Genomic DNA, 23,287 nt, shown 5'->3' on the forward strand with positions numbered 1-23,287 from the left:
TGGCTTCTGGGGGTTCCACTCCTCCCTGCCTATTCCACTGATGTCTCGCTAATAAATCTACCTCTTCATTAACTGGGCTTCAGCTGACTTTGACAACTGGCCACTTAGGGTGAGAGTGGGAGAGGGAGGGAGGGGAGGGGGAGTGAGAGAGCAAGAGAAAAAAGGCATCAGGGATAAAGATGGATATAAGAGGCATTGTAAATCCACAGGAAGACACAAAGTGGAATCAAGATAGTTGTGCCTGATCTGTGAAACTTAACCTCAACCCCTGTCTCCCTCATACTGGTGTTGCTTTGTGCCCAGACAGATGAAGAGATCCAATCCTAAATTCATCTTGCTAAAATCTTTACGCAGGAGTTTTTCCTGAAGATGTAGCCTGTGTGTGTGTGTGTGTGTGTGTGTGTGTAGTATTGCAGCCTCGGAAAAACGCAGAACCGTAAGACTGTGACATTGATCCTTTCTTGCCTTTATTTCCCATTTTCAACATACTGTATGCACTTTTTCTCTCTTCACAAAACCTCTGTGACCATACTGAAGTGTGCTTGTGTCTGTGTTTGCTGCAGAGCCGTGGTATAAAAATAGGGTAAATGATCAGATCCTAAATTAGTTCATTTCGTTCATTTTCAAGGTCTGCTGTTGTAATACATGCGGATTCAGCTACAAATACGATTTGCACGATTATGTGGGCACTACAACAACAGCCATTCTTAATGAATTGTTCCAGTAGTGCTTATTTTAGCCTTTTTAAAGTAAATACATCATGCTTTACTCTACAGTAAGGACAGTATTCCCATTAAAATGTCCTTTATAAGTCACTGGTTAAAATGATCTTAAACAGAAAGTGATTGCCTTGAATTGCACATAAACACAGCGAGGAAGAAACGTTTCATCCTTCATTGGCTGTAGAATGAAATGAAGTGCTATCAATTCAACACACCTCTATGCCCATGTACACTCTACCTATCCCTGCACTCTCTCTCCCTGTCAGTAGCACACATTAGATCACACTATTAGAGAGATACTATGTGACATATTCTGTGCAACAACACAGCATTAAGCCTTTTATTACTAATGTGCCTCTGTATCAACACTTCTCTACTCACCCCTCCTTTTCTGCTCTTACATGTCCACTGGGGACATCCTCTCCTAATGGTATAGGAATGCAGATTAAACCTTTACAGCCAGTCACTGCATACTCGTGCTCAGGTACTCTGTTGGCTTTCTGTAGGTGGCTTAGTTGGAGTGTCCTTTTGATCCTTCCCCCAGACATTGATGGCAAAAGCAAGAGGCTGTTTTTGTGTTTGTTATTGTTGATTACCTCATTGTTGCTGGCTTCTTGGCTGAAATGACCCATTGTATCTTAGTGAGGCCCTGGCGCTGCATGCTAGGAATAAAGACAGGACATAAAAGGAGAGCAGTTGAAAAGAAAGCAGAGAATTCCCCAAAGGTGCTGCAGAATCGCCGTCTGTGAACAAAAAACGTTTTTCAGTTGAGCTCAGACACTTGCATACACACACAAGCACACACGCACGCACGCACACACACACACGCACGCACACACACACACACGCACACACACACACACACATGCACGCACACTCAAGCATGCTCATACATATCATATAGACACACATAATGCTGTGCTGTAAGCATGCACATGCAAGCACACCTAAACACACTGGTACACCAACATGCACACATGCCCCTGACGTCCTAATCCCATTGCCAAGGGACTTCCCTTAATGTGCTTATGTAATGTAAAGATGCTCACCAGATCATTAGTTTCACTTCCGAGGAGTCACATTAAGTTCAAAATACAGACAAACAGGCAAGAGCACATGCAGCCTGACACAGTGATAGACGGAAAGACAAACAGAGAGAGAGCCTAAAAGTCTGACAGGCAAACATAGAGGCAGATGACAGATGGCCAGATTCTGACAGTTTGAATCTTTTATGGAGCAGTCAAAAGTGACTTGTGTGTACTCTGAGTGAGCAGGAGATTACACTAGAATAGTCCGCCTGAAGTTGGATTACACACCTCCTGCTGTGTTTCAAGCCTGGATCAGGGAAATGAAGCACCATGCGAAGATCACAACAGGCAACACTTTTACTTTTCAGCAGGAGAAAAGGGAGAAGCGATGGATCATATGGGAAAGACTTTAAGATCAAAATGACTTAATAGTTACACTTTTTTGTTCAATACCTGGCCTGTTATGTCAATTGCCAATATTTTCGCAAGCATATTAGTCTGAAGTGATGGTTTTTATATAAACTTCGATGTGAACTGATGTGCTGAATTTATTCATTGGGAATTTAAGATACCAATTTAAAGAAGATCTTGAGGATGAAACCCAGTTTGTGTTAAATGCATTCTTGTTAGTGTTTAGTGAGAGGGGGTGAAGTGGAATAAACAGTTGTAGTGGAAATGTCAAGTGCTGCTAAGTGTTAAAGGGAAACTTCACTGATTTTCAACCAGCTTTGTATCATAATATTGTGGGTATTATGTGTTAATGAACTTTGGTAAACTTCCCTGCATCTAACCAGTGGCAGAACTCCCTGCTCTCGTCCGAGCGAAACTCTGCTGGATGACAAGTTTTGACAGAGTTTAGCTGGATCTCGGGCTGTTACTTGAACTGCAGGCTGTCCTGCATTTTCTTATTGTGCGCCATCCATGCCACTACTAAAGACACAAAGAGTATATAAGTGGATTAAGAGACAGAAGTGCCCCTCTCTTTCTCAAACTCAGACCAAACTCCAATCCAATGGCAAAATTAAGCAGTGCTCATTGAATATAAACCGAAATTTTGTCACTGTGCTGCCTATTGCTCACCTAAAATGTTTAGCTGTCTTAGCTGTAATCGTGACAGTTTGTGAACAGGAAGTGGGTGCCATACTGTTTCCTGCATAATAAGAAATGAAGGCTGAAAAAAACTGAGATCAAATAGTAAAACTAAGCAGTGTTGATCAAATGTAAACCAAGATTATGTTACTGTGTTGCCTATTTCTCGTCTCAAATGTTTCTAGAAACATGTTTTAGTGTACTGTTTAATTGTAATTCAAGATAGTTTGTTACCAGCTGGCCACCGTTGTGTCAAACAGCCAAGTTTGCATTATATCGACTACCAGCAGGAGCATTTATTGGCCTGGTGTGGAGCAGTGCATTCCGGTAGTTGTAAGATTTCTACCCCTTGAACAAAACCAAATGACACAGCACATTTTCTCTGACTTCTTTGGTCATGTAGTACCAATTTCAAAAGTATTTGCGTCTTTTTCCTGCATAGACATTCCAGTTTTATAAAAAAGACCGTCTTTCCTGTAGTGAAATCCAAAAAGTTGGATTCGGCATTGAGACAGTTTTTGGTTTATAAGTTTTGTCAGTTCTCCTTTAAGAAGACTTTTGTGGAAATGGAATGGACTTTGGTGATTTAGCCTATGATTTAGACAAAGCCAAGTCCATTATTACATAAAAGAGTTGCCTGGTCCTTGGTGCAACTTTAACTAAGTACTGTGTCTTGGCAGTAGGAGACAGTAAAGTTGCATTAGCAGTCAATACTGCCATTTGTTCAGTCAGACTGTTGGGCAGATTATTTGCAAAGACTGTGCTTTTTTTCTGATTATGGGTATCATTTGTCAGTCATCATATCCAATTCCACCAAAACTCTGTTTCTATGATTGGTGCAAAAAGAGACAGCTTTCCAATACCGCTAATGGGTGTCATTCATCTCTCAACAGAGGAGAGGGAGACACTGACATAAATAGTCTGCCCCACTCTCTACCTGCATTCATCCTTATTCTCCATTTGCTTCTCTTGTTGCCTCTTCTAGTGCATTCTCCCTCTTTATTCACTCACAGAAGGTAATTTGCTGTCAGAAGTGTAACAGTGTGATGATGCTTATTCTACAAAATGAGAATGAAAGACTTACGTACAGTGGAATTGGAAAAATACCCCTTTTCCCATCTAGGACAGACCAGTATGTGTCCTCCTCAAGTCTGAGTACTGGTACTCTACTGTAGACCCACAAGTTTGAGGGTTCTGCACAGTGTGTTTACTGTTTGGAGAACCATTTCAATGTCTCGTTGTGCAAGTCCCAGATCTCAGCTCTATTATTCTCAGCTCCATTTCTCTCAGCCACCCTGTTTGGGGTCTCTTATCAAGAGAAACCAAAAAGGATGGCTTGGAGAGTCCACCTTACTATGTGCATATTTTCCAGTCTTGTGTTTGCCCATGTTCCCATGTAGGGGATTGGCTTTCCAAGCTACCACCTCTAAGCTCATTGCAAACATTCTCCCTATCTGCTGCTGTTTTGAGATATTCTCTGAGCAGTTTATTTTCAGGATCCATTTTACTGATGTACTTGTGGATGCTTCATGTTTCATTCAGGACACTGGCCTTGACGCTTACTAAGCTCTTCTCTCTCTAGCTGGCATACAGTCTTTGGATGCTTGAATCTTGATAAAATTATCTATGTATTGTCACATGTTTCTTGTAAGAGGAGAGTGATGAAAAGGTTTTTTTTTCATGTTATTATTGATGTTTAGATGACCTTTTGCCATCAATTACCCAACTAATCTCACAGATAGAGTGTGACAGAGCTGGCAAGCAAGAGAAACTAAACTTTAATTAAGATATAACTTCATATCTCACATATTTCATTGAAAACAAATACCACAGATGCAGCAGGGTTGCAACAATAACAATGAGCCAACTGCCATAGCTTAAAGTTTTGCAGGCTCTTTTGTTCCGCTACACAAGTAGAGCATTGCTAATTTGGAGGCTGTGTGTTTTAGAAGTGCTTAGACTACACAAGGCATAGGTTTTAGTTTAAATGACTATTGTTTTTGATATGGTCTAGGAGGCATTTGTGTTTAAATAAGTAGTCAGTTTAAGATTTCCATTCGTGTTTTCTTAGTTTTCATGTAATCTGCTTCCAGACCCTCTCTTGGCTAACTAACTATGTGAATATCTGATGACAGGTAGTGCATCTGTGATGGCCTTGGACCTTGTTCTTTCCGCTGAACTGGCAGTTGAGCACTTGTCTTATTTACCTGTCCAGGTAATGGGATCGCTTGTGGAATCTCATGTTCTTGTTGCCAGTTCCTGCCATGTAGCCTTCAAGTAGTTTGATCCTTTTAGTCCCAATTATCCTTTTCTTACTTAACTACCATCTGCCCACACTGTCAGTCTGAATGAAATTCTTATGTCATTGTTGTAAGTCAAGGTGAAAGAGTTATTTTGCCATAGTCAGAGTGGGAGTCCTCTGTTTGTGTCTGGTTTATGTGTGCTGCTGGTAGGGCAGACCCTGTTTGGTTGATATATTGATTGGTTGGTTGGTATGCATGTGCACAACAAGAGTGGCTGGAAAAAATTGCTTTTTCTAGCAACTACATGTCTGATAATGCACTATTTTGACCAAGTAAGTAAACATGCATAGAGAAGAAAGTTTGTGTAGCGTTGTTGTTATAAATGTTTTCAAGCAAAAACCCTAACATTTTGTGATTAAGATTCTTCAGCAGTGTTTTCTAACCATAATGACAAAAACCTAAGACAACATATAAAAGTGTATGTCGTAGTAGCCATTTATATCATGGTCAGGGTGAATACTTGACTGCAGGGTGTCCATTAAAAACTGATAATGGACACCTACTAAGTAGTCCCAGTGTAACTGTCAGAGGGTTAAATTAATGTGCTTGCTATATAATAGTATCAACCTGTATCTATAATGAGTAGCATTAACCATAGCAAGAGGGTCAAAGCCTGTTCACAATTTATTTACTTTACACTGAGAGCAGTCCTTCAGCGCCTCATCCCCTGAACACTGCAGGATGGAGATTGTAACACATGCTGCAGGAATTACACTGCCTCTCTGAACTTTAGGCAATTATCTTTCATACCAAATCACTATTCAACTCACTACTTTAGGCCGCGGCCGACAGTTACTCATGGCTATTGTTTTTTGTTTTTTTTTCATTTAGAAAGTGACCATGGCGTTAGCGGGCTAATGCCCTTCCAAGTGTCCATCATTATTGGACAGTTCACGCCTACACGTCAGCCATTAATTCCTGATAACGGACACCTCATCGGGCATTATCTCTTAGATATTTTATATTATGATGTACTTAATTCTCTGGAAATTCAATTGCAAAACTGTTTACCAGATGAAATAATCATGAGATAATAGAAACGTCTGTATTGGCTAATTTATTGAACTGAATACCTGCAAAAAAAAATATTACAACCAGAAATATTAAATGAATACATATCTCGATAAAAACAGCATAGTAAAATCTCTACCAGCTGACAAATCCCTTTAATGGTACATATTACCATATCACACAGCCTCTATCAAATCAGGTAGGCACCAGATGAGAGACATGATAGAAACAAAAAACAATGACAGTTGGATACCACTGATCCAAAATGTACTTGGTGGTCCAAGGAAGAATCTATTATTTAACTTCTCTCTTGTCTTGTATTGCATAGCTTTTTAAGTCTTTAAACAGATATTACTACAGAAAAAAATGAAACTCTCATGCTATCCATCTCTTGATGTGCCTGTTGGATGTCTGCTGCTGTGATGGTGACTGGTTCTTGCTCTGGGAGAATGAAGTGTTCTGCTTTCAGATCTGTTATCCATTGAGCATTGTTGGTACGTGATGATTGTTTCTCCCATATGCTGCGTCAGTAGTCTTCAGCTTCAGCTCTTGGTGGGTCTGTTCTTGCTACATTACTGCACTGCAGCTGGTCTTGCACAGTGGACTGTTTTGTTGTGATCAGATGATTTATTGTTCTGGCCTGTGATTCTGTGGTGTGTTTCCTTTGTCTGGTGGCCAGTATTGTGAACCATTTGTTCAGCAGTCTCCAGGGTCTCAGTTGCAGGCATCCTCTTGTACTTCTTGAGTCGCCAGGACCGGTTCTTGATCATTACATCTTTAGTTTTCCAAGGTGGACAGTGGTGATATCTTGCCTTCCTTATCTTGTGGCTGACAAATTATTTGCGTCGAGTATAGTGGTTGTGGTGATTGTGCCATCTCCTCAGTACCCCTCATTTTCCAGTTGTGATAACAGCTTTATTTTCTGCATTTAGAATGGGAAGTCATCACTGTTAAGTTTGATAAGAATGCAGATTACCGTACACCTACAGTTTATCCCTGTCACTGGGCTTAAAATCATAGTAGCATTTCAGTAGAGCTATTTTTTCCCAGTCACCATAAGAAAATGTTGGTACTGTATGTTTCTGCAAATCAGGGATATGTTACATTTGAACATTATATGCATCATATCAATCTAAATCTAAAGTGATGTAGTTCTGATTACATGTATATGAGCTGTCCTTGTCATATGAAGGTGGAGAGGATGGTGGATGGCATGACACCTTGGCAAGATAGCTGCCAAGCTACACATCACTTTTCCAGACATACAGACAACAAAACTGGCTGTTTTTTTTAGCAAGACATGGCACCATTTTCAAAGGTGATTGTGGTGGCAAATGTGGGTATTTTAAGCCAAAACATAATCTTTTTCAAACCATAACCAAGTGGATTTTGTGCCTAAACATAACCGCATGTAAACATAAATGTCACTTCATATCTGCTGCATAAAAACGTACAAATGTTACATATTTACGGTTTGCAGAAATGCCAACATTCATTTTGCTGATTGGGATGCTTTCGCCTCCCTTTCCATTTCCTTTCATCCACACTTCAGGTCCTCTCTGCCTCTGACATAAGTCTTACACACAACAGTGGTTTGACAGTTCCTCCAAATACACTCAAACTCACACACACACACACACACACACACACACACAGATTGACATATGCAATGTTGTATCAGTGATTGGTGGGCATCTCTCTGGAAAGCCTCCCACATCCCATGTTGCTATTTTTAGCTTCATTCACAGTGGCAGCAGGGGTACAGGACGTGGCTAGCATATACCTACCTCCATTTGCCCACAATAGCCATGAGGGGAGAGAGCTGCTGGAGAGATTTGACTCAATGTAACACCCTTCCGCTTATTCTCATCTCACTTGCCATTCATTCCACTTCTGTTCCATCTGTCTATCAGGTCCTACACACAGAGAGAAAATGCAGAAAAGGGGGGAAAGGGCGTAAACAAGAGTACTGTAATTTTCTGGCATATCTGACAGCCAGGTGGGCAAAGCTGGAGTGTGTTTTGAGATCAGCTATGGCAAACCACCATTGCTACATTGCATGTGTTTGGAGTGTAACGAGACAATAAATGTTGTTTTGGGGAAAGTGCATTTGGATACTGATAAATTAAATTATAAAACAATTAATGTTCACTAGGGGATAGCCAATTCTAATTTAAATCTGTGATTGGTTTATTGATCTGTTCTCCTTTCGGGTTAACTCTATTATATTCCCTCTTCCTGTTCACTTCTTCTTAGTTGTTTTTCTGTCTTTGTTTTCCTCCATTTGTTTCTCTCACAGTCTAGTCTGAGAGAAGCCTGGGAATATATGGAGACATTAATATTAGCCCAACCATACTGAGCTTTTGTTACAGGTCTGGGCTGGATATTCATTGTGTTTGTGCAGGGGGAACAACTCTCACCATTGTAATATTATCTCTGTAACTAGAAAGGAGAGGGCACTAGAATTTAATATGTGATTTCTTTTTTTAGACATTGGATGGCTGGTGTGTCCTCTACCAAGAGATGAAATCATCTAATTTAGTAATATTTTATGAGACTTAATCTGTCCGACTATTCAGTTGAGTTGAAATTATATGTACAGTGGCTGGCGCTGTCGTAGAGCCTTTGATTACAATACTTGCAGTCAATACAGTAATACTATACTCTCTACTTTACTGCCAATGGGAAAAGAAGACCCCATGGCAATTTACACACTTCCAATAAGCTGCACTAATATAGTGCTCTGCTACATTTCCCTTAACAGCAGGGGAGATCAGTCTCTACTGTTGTAATCATAGTGAAATTAGTCTCTCTTAGCAGTAGCTCAAAGGTAGCTACAAAGGTAGAATGTCTTTGTTTTTCATCCTTGCTGTCTTACTGTGGCCATTTAAGGAGTCAAATACAAAAATAATTAAATCTTAATTGCTTTTGCTTGAACCTGCAACCCTACAGCAAGCTTTGCAAAGAACCTAATTACATCTGTTAGTCATCATTTGGTTTTGAATTATGGTGAGCCACATTTAGAATCTTAAACATGTTCACACTGGGGAAAAAGGTCCCCCTCTCTCAGGGTGGGTCGGCACATTGTTTCAGCACAGTGCTACAAGTTCCCAGAGATGACGTATGTAATGTTTTCATTCCCACTGGAGCTGCCTGCTCCTCCATCTTAACTTGATTTGATCACATGGATGCACATTGTGCACTCAGAGGTTGTAATTAGTCACACGTTATGGAAAAGCTTGATAAGCCGCACTGGGACTTTTAGGGAAAATGTAGATGCATTTTACTGTCACTTAATTGACATCATTTTAACTGTGAAAGTATCCCATTGTTATTTCAAAATATCTGGAATTATTAGTGCATTCCAAGGTAACAAAATAACTGGATAGCTGAAAAGTTGACTCATACCAGGACTAAAACTTAATACTTTATTTCTCTACAAATCTGCATATGTATGGATATGTGTGTCTGTATGTTTGTGTGTCTGTGTCTTTTGAATGTTCCTAAACTTGGTGGTGACTCCCTGATGACTGACACGAACTGTAGATCTTGTTGGCATACTCAATCTCGCCTGTCAACTGCAGTGAAGAAGAGGACTGTAATCAATATTTGTTGTGTGCGCAAGTGTGTCTCTTTGAATGTTTACCCATGCCTAAAAACACAAAGTGTCTGAGTGAGGCAGAAGAGAGAACCTGCCCTTCACCTCTGACAAATGTGAGATATTTTTAATCAAGCTGTGTGTCACTGTGTGCACACATTAATGTATGGTTGTGCATGCTATATTTGTGTCATGTGCTTCTTCTATAAGTTAGCTTCTCTAGCATTTTCCTTATGACACCAACTCAGAACTGGAGTCTCTCTTGATGTAAATCCCAAGGTGCAGTTCATTACTCCCTATCTTTCCTTTGATTCTTGGTGAATTCACCGTAGTTGTCCTAGTGTCAGGCCATTTACAGTCAGTTTGTTTCTGTATAGGATGTTTGGTGTGTGTGCACGTCTGCCTGCAGAATTGTAAATGTATTTGTCAAATAATTATGGTTTACATGGAATATTCAAGTGGTTCCTGTGGCCGGTGTGAGTAACAGCTGAGTAATTAGATTTGTGTGCGATATGCGTGTATGTGTCATGACTTAGTGCAACATGAGTGAACATTTCACTGTAAATCAACAATGTGAGTTTGTAAGATGAATTCAAATTATTCACTAAACTGAAAAAATGATGGGTAACAACATATCCCCAGTCCAGTTATACACACCGTTGGCAGATTATTAGGTACACATAGCTTAAACTCATGTGGAACAGCCCTACAGAAATCTGAGGTGTCATTTCAGTTTTATGATCATTTTGAAGCCTGTAGTTTGGGTTGCTGTTTAGCAATGCTGAGAGGAGCTTCTAATATTGGTCTAGCCTCATTAATATGAATGGGGTGGACTAAATATGAATGTGGTATTTATTAAGGCTGTAGTTGGTGACTTGTATTTAAAAAAAAAGTTATATTTGCTGAAACTGTCACTATATTCACACAGCACTAAATGAGGCATATTATGTGTGGAAAAATTATATACTTCTGTCTACTCTATTGCCTTGTAGTGCTTCTAGTGACCTTACTGCATGTGAATGAAAACACCCAATCAAAGCCAAGGAGTCTCTAACGCATTTGTCCATTATGTCACTCACTGCTCGTGATATGCAGGCAAACTGTCAAACTAGGCACACTGATCAAATGTTAATCAATATTCTGTTAATGCCTTGCCCATTTCTCACCTCAGATGTTTTCAGAAACATATTTTAGTGTTTAGCTGTAAAATGAGAAGACCGGTCTAGCTGGTTGGCAGTGCTTCGTAAATTCAGTCAGCTATTTCCAAAATGGTTGCCGGGTCACAACCTTTCACATTTTACAGCTAAACAGTACACAAAAATATGTTTCTGAAACATTTGAGGCGAGAAATAGCAGTGCAGTAACAGAATCTTGATGTTAATCCTTCATGGTTTTAGTCGATGACAACTCATTACTGTTTCGTCAACTAAGGAAGGACATGTTTTTTTTTCCACAGACTATCTTTCTTTCAGAATTTAGTGACAGTTTAAGCAAACATGACACAAAGTGGATTTCATAAAAGTTACCAGCTCTTACTTTAATTCAAGATTAACTTTATTGTCTCACAAAGTGAGAAATTTGTTCTGGGCCGTTCGCCCATGCTGCAGCCACAACACAAAACATACAATATGATACAACACAATACCAAACATACAGTAGATATGCGCAATGGTAAATGGCTGTTGTTTTGGTATGTATTAGTTGTAGCGTTGTATAACTTATACGTTTGCAACAGTATGTACGTATGCATACAATTACAATCACATATTATATTCAGTAGTACATACTGATGATACAGATTATTATTAAGTAGTATTATTCACTGCCTTTAACTCTAGCAGCAACAGTTTTTCCAAGTCCTCAAAGAGGGCGTGTCTCAAGCTCATCATAGACGGGAGGTTCCAGACGTAAAAGCGGGTTCATTCACACTATCTGTGCATTCACACAAAAGCGTCATGAGTGCCAGCGGTCACTCAGGTCGCTGGCATCGCGCTGCCTGGCAGCAGCTCCAGCAGGCACTTGCAGTGGCCAAAGGGGCGGGGCCGGCTGCTGCAGATGTGTCCATCAAGGCTGACACGGCTGTTCACTTTATAAAGATGAACAAATATATCATTTATGTCTTCACTTTGTATTATCCATGACTTTTATTGCACAATTAAAATAACGCTAATAAACACAGTCAATATAGAGTCCTTTATAATTATGATTTTACTCTCCTGTTGGCACATAGGACCACTGAGAAATGTAATTGGTGGTAAATAAGCACGAGCTCATTAATCGCACTTTCGGAAGACTCCTTTGTACTGCATCGGTGTATTTGCTGAGTAAACACAGGGCCCGGAGCCGTCGGGCCGTCTGGGTCCACAGAGTCCTGCAAACCCGGCAACTCCACAGTGAATTTCACCGGCTTGTACAGCTCCGGGAGAGCCCAGACCTCCATACCCGAATCCCGGTCTGCAGTCGGCTGCTGCTTCGGCAGTGGCGCTGCTCATTTGCATAAAGTTCAGCTTCTCTCAACTTCTACTTGACGCTCCGGTTGCTGCGCTGCTCGCTGCAGCCGACGCCCCTGACGCCCTTGTAGCAAGCGTACATAGAAAATGAATGGCTGCCGGCCGCTTACTGTATGACGCTCATGACGCTTTTGGTGTGAATGCACACTAATGCCTGAATCACTTATTCAGTGTAGGTGAGACACATACATGTCTGACTTCTCCATGGCATGGTCACACAACCTTTTTGTCTAATTTAAGAGCAGAGGGATGCGATCTTGTCTGCCTCAGAAAGAGTGAAATCAGTGTGTCAAAATCTTACTCTTACTGTTTCACGTCAACTTTGTTTATAACAGGGATAAAAACAGGGATGCCGTGTGACTTGCAGTGAGTGCGATTACAGGCACAAGGTTAAGAAAAATAACTGTTTGACAAAATGATACATCATTCACTGAGCACCTTTTCAAAACAAAAAAATGTGAGTTATACTACTTTAAAGAAGAGAATGACTATTAAGAGCATATTTTTGTGGCAGTGCATTGCAGTGAGAACTCGGGCAGCATTTGGTGAACACAGCACTGCTGGACATCACCTCGGTGATGGGCCTGACATGTTGGAAGGGCAGGTCGACAGTGACGTAAAAACAAAAAAAAGCTTATATGCAATAAAAAGCACACAAGGGATATTGGCAGGTGATGTGTGAGTATTGTGACATGGGTTCAGACATGACTCCAGCGGTCACACTTGAGCACTGGGCGAGATGGATTCAAGATTAGAAACAAATCTATGTTCTAATCAATTAATAACACATCTTGAGTGTCAGTAGAGTTTGGGATAAAAGGTGAGAAGACTCACACACAAAAGCAGTCAGAGCAAGTATTTTGCAGAGGAGTCTAGTTTTCTTATAAATTAACAATATTAAATATATAAATAATTACACCCACAGGACATAATTAGAAAAAAACAATCCATACAGACTAGGGTTGTAAAAATATATCAATACACATGAGTATCGTAGCATTAGTATAAATTCTTAAAAACACTGTATTGATCTTTAATTAACAATTTACACAAAGATTTGTGGCAATGGCTCATTTTGCATTTTGTTTAAAACCCTGACCACTAGATAGCATTGTTATAATTTATCCCCAGCCATTTAAATCTTCCACTCCAATGGGACACAAAGAAACACAGGCCTTTGAAACAGCTCATACAGGGTGCACTGCTAGCTCCTGAAATTAGGTAAAAAAATTGCAATATATGACCTTGCTCAGAGTATTGCAATATATCACAATGATATTGAAACATAATCTCTGTATCTTGATACATATCGTATTGCCATATTCCTCAGTCAGTCAGTAAACACCCTCAATACAGACCTAATGAGCCTGATCACTACAGTAAAGCATTTGGCAAATAAATGAGAAAAAGCTGATAGTAGCAGAAACTCATAATGACTGTTTGATGTATTCCAGTTTGCCTTCCAGTCCTTCAAAGCCCTTTTCCAATATCCTATACCATGTTTGTTTTGGGGGGTATAGTTTGTGAATTATTAATACGTTTACCTTGGAAAATGGAAAGTTTGAACAAGTAATGCATTCTAAGTGGGAATCAATCAAATGAACTGTGGCATTGCTACACAAACGGGCAGATATAGAAAGAAGTGTGCCATCATATTCAATAGTGCATGAGGAAATTTTTATGCTCAAAAAGCTTTACCAACAGGACCTATTGGCCAATTTGAAAATTTCAGCAAGTTTCCTTGGCAACCAGCTAGGGTGCACTGCTCCTTGGCACACCCCGAGAGTAACTAGCTGATGATATGCAAATTTAAGGAAACAGAACCTAAAGTGAAAAAAAAGAAAGGCTAAGAGGCAGGATAAACATGTCCTGGGAAACAAAAACATTTCCTGCTTTAGAATCAGTGTAAAATGTATACTGTAAGTCTACAGTGTGTTTACAGACTGCAGACAGCATTGTGCTGCACCTGTCTGATGTGGTTGTTAAGATGCAGGATAGTCCTCCATGTCGTGATGCTGTGGTCTCAACACAAGGGGATGCGGAGAAGTAAAGTGTACATTTAAAATGCAGTGTGTGTAAGAGAGACTGAGGCAGACAGAGTTTGGCATGGAGGAAGTGGCAGAGGAGGCTGCTGAGGAATATCTTACACCTGTTTCTAAGTAATGTACATTTGTTGGTGTGTGTGTGTGTGTGTGTGTGTGTGTGTGTGTGTGTGTGTGTGTGTGCGCGCGTGCGCACTGAGCATTATCTGTGCATTTGGTAGTCACGACGTTCTTCCACTCTTCACTAATTTTCCATTAGTGCCTAGAGTCTGTAAACAATCTACATTTAGAGATAGAGCAGTTTCTCACCAGTGCCACTGCAAGAACTGAACCCTTCTAGTTCCATCTATAGTTGTGGTTCTCTGTGTAACAAGTAGGGCTGCCACTAACGATTATTTTCATTGTCAACAAATCTGTCGATTATTTCTTCGATTAGTCGACTAATCATTTCATCGAAAAATACGTTAAAATGTTGAAAAACGTTGGTCTGTCGCACCCAAACCCCAAAATTACATCATCTAATGTCTTGTTTCATACTCACGCCGAAGGGTTTTAGTTGACTGTCAAGGGAGAGTGTGTAAAGCTGCCAATAGCTGAACTTAAGAAGCTGCAGTAAGAGTATTTTGGGGTACTTTTATAGTACTTTTCTATGAAAAATGACTCAAACCGATTAGTCAACTACTAAAATAGTCACCGATTATTTTAATAGTCGATTAGTCATCGATTGGTCGACTAATCGTGGCAGCCCTAGTAACAAGTCAAAAGATAGTTATTACTGTCGTAATGATAATACTGTATTACCATGTAGCAATCTGAATCGCCACCTGAGAATCACGGGGGCTCAGAGAGGACAGTTCAAAAAACTTTTGCAGTCATCTGGTCCTAGTGAGGGAGAGTTTGCAGTACAAACGAGACCAAATGCTGAATGTGAAGTGGCTGCCAGTGGCCACTGACCGGAGATTACAGCCTGCTAGCTCTTTACAGATTCAGGTCCAGGGTTCTCTGCAGATGAAAGATAAGGTTCCTCTGAGTCTCAGAATTTAAAGCTGCTCAATTTGAAGCTGTTGAAACTACACATCTATAATCTCTCCCTCTTCCTCACTCAAAGTGTCACTAATACACTCTCTCTTTTCCTCTCTTCCTCTGTCTTGACTCTTACACACATGCATACTGTCCCTCCTTTACAGTAGTAACCCCCACCCCTGTCCTTTTTCTCCCTCACTTTCTCAAAATGTACCCATCTGTCCCAGTGAAGGCAGGTAGATATCCCTAACGTGACTCCTAAGAAGTACTTGTGGTAAACTGTTGAGACCTGCAACTAACCTGCAACTTAATTAAAGGCAACATTTGCCTGCAGACAGACAAGGGATTATCATTGATCATCTTGTTACAATGCAGTGTTCTGTTGGTCCTGGCATTTATGTGGAAGCCACTTGCATGCACCACCCACCCGAACACTGTTGCAGGCCACTTCCTGATGGCAATGGCCCCCACAGTAGGACAATGCGTCATGCCACATTGCAAAAATTGCACAGGAATAGCCAGAGAAGTGTGACAGAAAGCTCAAGGTGTCGACCAGGCCCTCAAATGCCCAAGATCCCAATCCGATCAAGCATCTATGGTACATACATGCACCCCAGAGGTCCCTTATCCATGCCTCGACAGGTCAGAGCCCAGTCTGATCCACTGAGGGGGCCTCTGACCTACCAAGGCATGGACATAGCATCTTTGGGCTTGTCCTGCAGTGTCTGGGACCAGGGAATTGCAACATATCCTTTGTGTCCTATGGGTTGCCAGGTTTGGGTACAAGCATGTCCTATGGATGCTCAACTGAATTGAGATCCTGGGAATTTGGAGGCCAGGTCATTGCCTTGAGCTCTTTGTCGTGTTACTTGGGCCAATTCTGAGCAGTCTTTGCAGTGTGGCAAGGCGTATTGTTCTGCTGTCTCTGGTTTTAATGTTGTGGCCAATCAGTGTAGATTTGCAACTCTTGTAAGATTCTGACATATCAGTCAGTCATGACACTTCCTACCCAAATCTTTAATAATTTACTATGTTTGTTGTCAGTAGGCCATGAAATGGTAATATGGGCTACATGGTCATCCTATTCATACATTTTTGTGGGATAACAGCAGTTGTTGCATGCTGTGTATATAGTTTATTTGTTGCTCATTGTATGCTACCTTGTCACATATAATAGGCATTAAAACCCTTTTTCTTAGTTCCTGATTCATGTTGTTCTGCTGCTACAGGACTGAAAAGATTACCTATACACACCTTAGCTTTCCAATCTGCTTTCCTTGACAACCTGCCACGTCAACACAAATTAAACTCAACTATTCGAATCGAATGGACAGTGTGAATCACGCACCATTGTCCATAATTAGGGAAAGTCCAGCCTCAGCATTTTCCATGTGAATAGAGTGTGTAGTGTGTGTTCACATGGTGTCTTTCAAGGTGTCTGAATCTTGATGGTAGCCTATTAATCCGAGTTAATTGAATCAATGCTGTTTTCCCCTCCTTGTCTCAGGGGTATAGTATGGTAATAGTTCAATGTAAACCCTTGGGTGTTCTGCTCATTTGATGCTTTGGGATTTGGAGATTGACTCGAAAGTCCACTGTGTATAGACCTGCACTTAGTTTCCTATAGCCAGCAGGGCTTAACATTAAAGAGAGAGGCTTGTTCATAGTATCTAACTGATAACACCCCATATCAAACAAATGTGCGTTAACCGTTCAGAGTGAGCTCAGCTGTAGTATGTGATTACCTTAAGGGGTCAGACTGTCTCATTTTACAACAAATGCATGTGGATGCCGACTATGATAGACACGAATGGAGACATGCTGTGTTTATATTAGTTTGTCCGTAGCCAGATGTGTCCTCAAGATGTGTTCACTTGTAACAGCAATGTTTCATGCTTGACTTGGTGCATGCAGAAATGGGAGGATGAGACAAAGATGATTGTTTGTTGGCACCATAGGTGTCTGAACATATTTCCCTGATGCAACAAGGATCCTTACTGCAACATTTTATTTGAAATTGATAAGCTGGCTTTGCTATGCTAAATTATATCCATCCATCCATTTTCGTAACCGAAAACGAGAGCCTATCCCAGCTGACATTGGGCGAGAGGCAGGGTACACCCTGGACAAGTCGCCAGACTATCGCAAGGCTAACACATAGAGACAGACAACCATTCACACTCACATTCACACCTACGGCCAATTTAGAGTCACCAATTAACCTGGATGTCTTTGGACTGTGGGAGGAAGCCGGAGTACCTGTAGAAAACCCATGCTGACACGGGGAGGACATGCAAACTCTGCACAGAACGGCTCACTCTTGGGATTGAACCAGGAACCCTCTTGCGACAGTGTTAACCACTATACCACCGTGCCGCCTGCTGAATTATATGTTCTTTGATATTAATTTTGATTCATTTCAAAGTAGGGTTGGGAATCTCTCTGTGATAGACAATTTGATACGTATCTAGATACATGGGTTACGATACGATTCAAAAACGATATATTTTTAATACAGAACGATTCGATACGATTTGATACAGGGTAGGAACGCTACGATTCGATACGATTCTATGGTTAACATTTGTTGATGTAGACATTAATCATATATTATAAACTAAAGAAGCCAATTCTATAAAAGTGACACTCTTACAGTATTTTCAAATTTGTAAAAGACCACATCCCCAGGCATTGTTGCTGTATGGCACTGACAAAAATAAAATAAAAAGACAAACAACAAAATCACACATTGTCTGTGTTTTTGTATGTATCTTATATGGACTTGAGTCTGGAATAAAGTTTATCATAACGCTGTACAATATAAACATAAAGCAGAATAAAATAATAACATGCAGTGTAAGGGCAGAATCTGACCTCTCCTGTTATTAGTTGATATCATGGACTGTGATGACTAGCAGCTTATCACTGACAGCATGTCAGACTATTTCTGTGTTTGCTACACTCTGTTTGTCATTTATAAAAAGATAAATCACTTTTCTATAATACATCAATGATATTTCAATGGAATAAATTACTTATTGACTTATTCATACTTCAAAAACAGCATCAATAAGTGATTAACATAGGGGGGATCAAAATAAAATAAATAAATAAAATGAAAATCAACCAACCACCCTCCCCCCCTGACAAGTAATGAACAGTCCCTAAAGTGCAGTGAGGTTTGTGGAAATGTGAACGGCTCGTTTCTCCTCTGACACGCCACATACCTGTGTGCTGCCACGGCTCGGCTGTTCAGGTATTTTTGGGCAGTTATGACACCGACGAAGACTTCTTGTGATCTCCGTTCAACCCACAACCGGCAGGATTCGCCTTTAGTTTCTGCTTGGCTGCTCCCTGGTTTATCCAACCAGCATTAGCTTCTGTTCCTCAGCTCTACCGGTCAAGCTGGCACTGATGTTTACATCCATTATCGTTGTCAGTAATGTCTGCTACGGAGCATGCCGCCAGCTCTTGAGTTGTTTTAGAGATGCAAACTGTTAAAGCCAGTCAACCGACTGCTAGTCTCGTGATACCCGATCCATGACTCTACAATCGATTCATCTAAGGATTCATGGCTGAAACGTATCGATTGAGGAGGCTGCTACCGACGCAGCCGTATCTCTCGCTTGTCAAACCGGATATCCGGTTGTATCGGTTAATCGTTCCCAACCCTATTTCAAAGACAATGTGGCTGAGTGAAATAGCATGTGTTGGGACCTTAAGACTTCAATTTTACTCTGACCAGACTTGAGAAATACAATCTACTACTAGTGATGGCAGTAGGTATCAGTTAATTTTGCTTTAGATGGCCTTACACCCATTATCCAGTATTAAACTGGTTGATTTTCAAGAGAAAAATGAAAAAATATAAGTGAAATATAAGATTCTTTCCTCTTAGTCCGGTGCTCCATTGACCCAGTGAGCTGTAGTACCGCTATTCATTTAGAATGGTGAAAATTAATTATTTTGTCATGTAACTGTTTTGCCTTTTATTTATTTTCTGTTTGCTTTGCTGACAGACAGCTGGCTATATGCTGACATATAGAAACATAGTGCTCACTGACCCCTCTCTGGTCTTCACTAGTTAGCTAGTCTTGGCCACTCTGCACTGTGCACTACCTGGATCAGGTGGGAGCTAGTTAGCAGTACCACTCATTCATTATAACCACTGGTAAAGCTGCCCCGACCTAACAACACTGCTGCAGAAACTAACTTTTGACATTGCTAATACAAACAAACAAAAAAAGTTGTAAGAACAAATGAGAGATGGGAATATGTGAAATGGTGACAACCTGGAAACAATAAAATAGCTCTTGCCTTTTAAGCGCATGCTTAAATAAATCAATGTTAGTGAGAAAGATCTGGCAGTGATCCATTGCACAGTTCTTTAGCATATAGCTAACAGGGCTAAACAGAGAGGAAATGACTTGTGTGAGATATTGGCACACCACACTTAAATGACTGTGTCTGCATTCTACGCATGAGTAAACACCTAACAAACTAGAGTTTGGGGCGGTGTAACTTTTAATTACACCACCCCAAACAGTGACTGATTTCCTTTCTCCATTCTAATTTGTCACTCCAGATGAGGAACTCAGTTTGTGACTGTTTTGCTGCTTCACCCACTTGTGGTGACACTGTTCAGCACTATAATGTCAAGGTGAAGGAGGTTGTTCTCTGCCCAAACTGATGGCCAACACACTTATTAAATAAAAGGTAATACTTTCATTAAAAGTTTTATTCACAGCACAAATTATTATTAAACCATTTCTTAATAAAGCAGAACAATATCTTTTAGCCTTGATTGCTGCTCTTGCCGATGAATATGCCTCCAATTCTTTTTTGTGTGTGTTGTTGCACTGCATCTTTCTGATGTGAAATTGCACACCAGGTGCTCTGTATTACAGTGAATGTTACGTGTAGCCTGATACCACAGATGTGATGTTTAATATCACATAGTGTTTGTCATCTGCTACACCCTGGTGCTCTTCTGACAAGAGCGTAAGATGAGCCTTCCCTGGCTTTAAGTTTCTGAAATTTTGTTTAATTAATTGTTGCCTGTACTTGTACGTTACTGAAAGCTGATGATGCAGGTTGAGTATTTGATCACTTAATCTCACTAGATAAAACATCTTTGGACTGCAGGACTTCTGAAGCTGTAAAACAGGTAGTGTGGTTAGAAACAGGCTAATGATGTGGATCCAGAAGGCTATATTTGGATGCCTGTTAAACGTCTTTTATAGTATAGCATATTGAGATAAACTTGTTGTAGACAGAAAGAGACTGAAAAGCAGAGATAAACAGACTCAGTAAGGGGGAGAGATAAAGAGACAGAGAGTGACTCATTTACATGTCAGGCACTAGCATGTGCTACCTCTTGCTCCTCATCTATTATAAACTGCTGCTTTAACTGTGCTATGAAATATGTAGGGCTGGAAGATGAAACAGTATTAGTTTGTATCCCTGTTACTGAGTCTACTCCTACAGGATCCTCAGATTGAGACAGGGAAACATATGCACCTGCTATTATCCTGGACGCTTGCCAAACAGAAGAAAACTCAAAGAGCAGAGCCAGGGGAGGATACCAGGAGAAGACAGAGGCAGTTCATTTAGTCTGTCTGTCAAAATGAAGCTTATCCATAGTTGATTGCAAGCACAACGAGCATGCATATGTTACTGTACAGTAGTATCTGGTGGCAGAACACTTTTGTTAAACACATCCACTACAATCCATTTGACAAGGGAACAAACACATGTTAGCTATACAGTACTAGTGATCTATATTATCCCTTTAGGGCATTGGTTAGGACTCTGAGCTCTTCCCACATCCAGTAGGAAGCTCAGCACTGTTAATTAGTGCATATGTCATCTGGGCAGTGACAGCCAGAGGTCTTGGGAGATGGAGACAGGGCTGTGTGAGAGTCATTACACTCCATCATCTCTGCACTCCTCTCTTCTTCTTTCACTTCACTTCACCACTACGCTTCACTCTCCTTTCTCTTCTCTGTCGATGCATCATTTCTTGCTAAAAGGCAACAACAATGCCCTGTCTCTTTCCATTGTGACTGGATGCCATCTGCGCCTTTAGAGATACTATAGTCATGTCCTGGTCCATGCATCATCCTTGCTTGCATAATCACGAACAAACACACACAAACAATACGTCTTAATTAGTAGGGCACTTTTGGGCTGTGTTTTGAATTCAGATGCAGAATGATGTAATGCGTGTTTGTGTTTGTTTCCACTTAGTCGACCTGTTTGCACTTACTTGAACTTGTGTTCACACTGGCTTGTATTTTTTATTTCCCACTCAAACAGAACCACTCAACCCATTGCCTTAACCTGTTTAAAATTCTAGTGTAATGCATTTTACCTCATCTCTGTGCCATTAAAAAACACAACACAGCACACTAATTGTGTTCATTGATGTCTATGCAGAACTTCAGGCCAGTGTTGTTAATTAGTTACTTAATTAGATACGTACTTGAAAAGTCAACTTGGTAGATGCATAGACTGTATGAACGAAATGGATTTAGCCTCCAATTCTGAAAAGTGAAGCCCATGTGGAAGTGCCTCAAACCTGCATTCTTTCTATTGGCCAGCAGGGGGCAACTCCACTGATTGCAGAATGTAGTCAGATTATATAAAGGTCTATGAGAAAATGACCCTAAAGATGACCCTTTGACTTCATGGTCTCAGTCGATAGTTTCAAGTCTTTAACACAGCACGTTTATTTTGAAAAATTATGGTCCCATTTAGAGTGAAATAGATGATAGGCAGGATGTGCTATAGAGCGTGGCTATCTTGTGATAGACAAGTTGCTACCACTGCAACCTGTCACTCAGGATAGAACTGTGTACATTAAATGGCACTGGACTTGTCTTGGGTGCTGTGTATGTTTTTGTCTTGAAGCTTTTTAACCTTTTCCCAATGTGTTTTTAGTTTAGGAAAGTTAATGTAACAGTTTGGTCATCGAAAGATGCTGCCTTGTCTTGTTCAACATTGTAAGGCCTCTACACATGGTCAACTGTAAAACCGCTTTGCGCTGGCTGTCCCATTGTTTGTCTATGGAGAGGGCGGCAACGCCTGACAAAGTGGCACAGCTACCCTTGGCGTCGCGCACCACGCGGATTTTCCGCCCGAGCGCTGCGCTCAGAGTTGAAATTATTTGAACTTTGACTGCGCCGCTGCGCCGCACCTGGTGGTGAGCGAAGCGCATTGTTCTTATTATGCGAAGGCCGCTTAAGGAGTTATCATTTTTTCCAGCAAATATATATTTAAAGAGAAGTAATTTTCAGGTTCATACTTGTATACCCTCTGTCTCACACGCTTCATTTTTAGCGTGAAGCCTTTCTCCCTGAAAAGCCCAGTTAGCTCTGACTGGTCAGCACCTCTGGGTCTCCCATATCACAGTGATTCTTCCCCATCATTGCAGCTGGGTGAATGACTGTAATGAAGAATAGCGGCACTTACTAACAATAAAAATCACCAATAAAAGCTTTCAAACACAGCCTGACATGTTCTAGCAGGAATATGACCCAAAATCGAGGAGAAATTAACAATGCTGACAACAAAGTTCACGTTTCCCTGACATTGTTGCTTCATGTAGCAGTTTTTGCTAGGTAATGTAAACACTTTCTGTAGCGTACATGGAGTAAATGACAATGTAAAGAAATCCGGTACACTATGATGTCATACTGTAGGCAGAGTAGAAAAAACTGTTGGAAACCAAGTGTTCAGAATGGTAGAAAATCTGAGGGTTTTGCCCACAGGGATTATTTCTCCATATGTTTACCTCATTATTTGCAACTTTAGCCATGTTAAATATAAACATCCTTTATTGTAACATTATATATGTACAAAATATTGAAAAGCAAAATAACTCCCCTTTAAGCCTTACTGGCGACTTTGTATGGTTTCACCAGGAAGGAGCCAGCTGCAGTCAGGTTGCTAGTACTGGT

At 40.6% G+C, this 23,287-nt stretch overlaps 1 protein-coding gene across 1 annotated transcript in view; it reads left to right on the forward strand.

The window, feature by feature from the left end:
• shank3a (SH3 and multiple ankyrin repeat domains 3a) overlaps positions 1-23,287 on the forward strand; it is a 243,694-nt gene that overhangs the window by 42,910 nt on the left and 177,497 nt on the right. The window lies entirely within an intron of this gene.

The sequence above is a fragment of the Epinephelus fuscoguttatus genome, linkage group LG4 (genome assembly GCF_011397635.1).
Source record: "Epinephelus fuscoguttatus linkage group LG4, E.fuscoguttatus.final_Chr_v1".
In the NCBI taxonomy this organism is placed as follows: Eukaryota; Metazoa; Chordata; class Actinopteri; order Perciformes; family Serranidae; genus Epinephelus; species Epinephelus fuscoguttatus.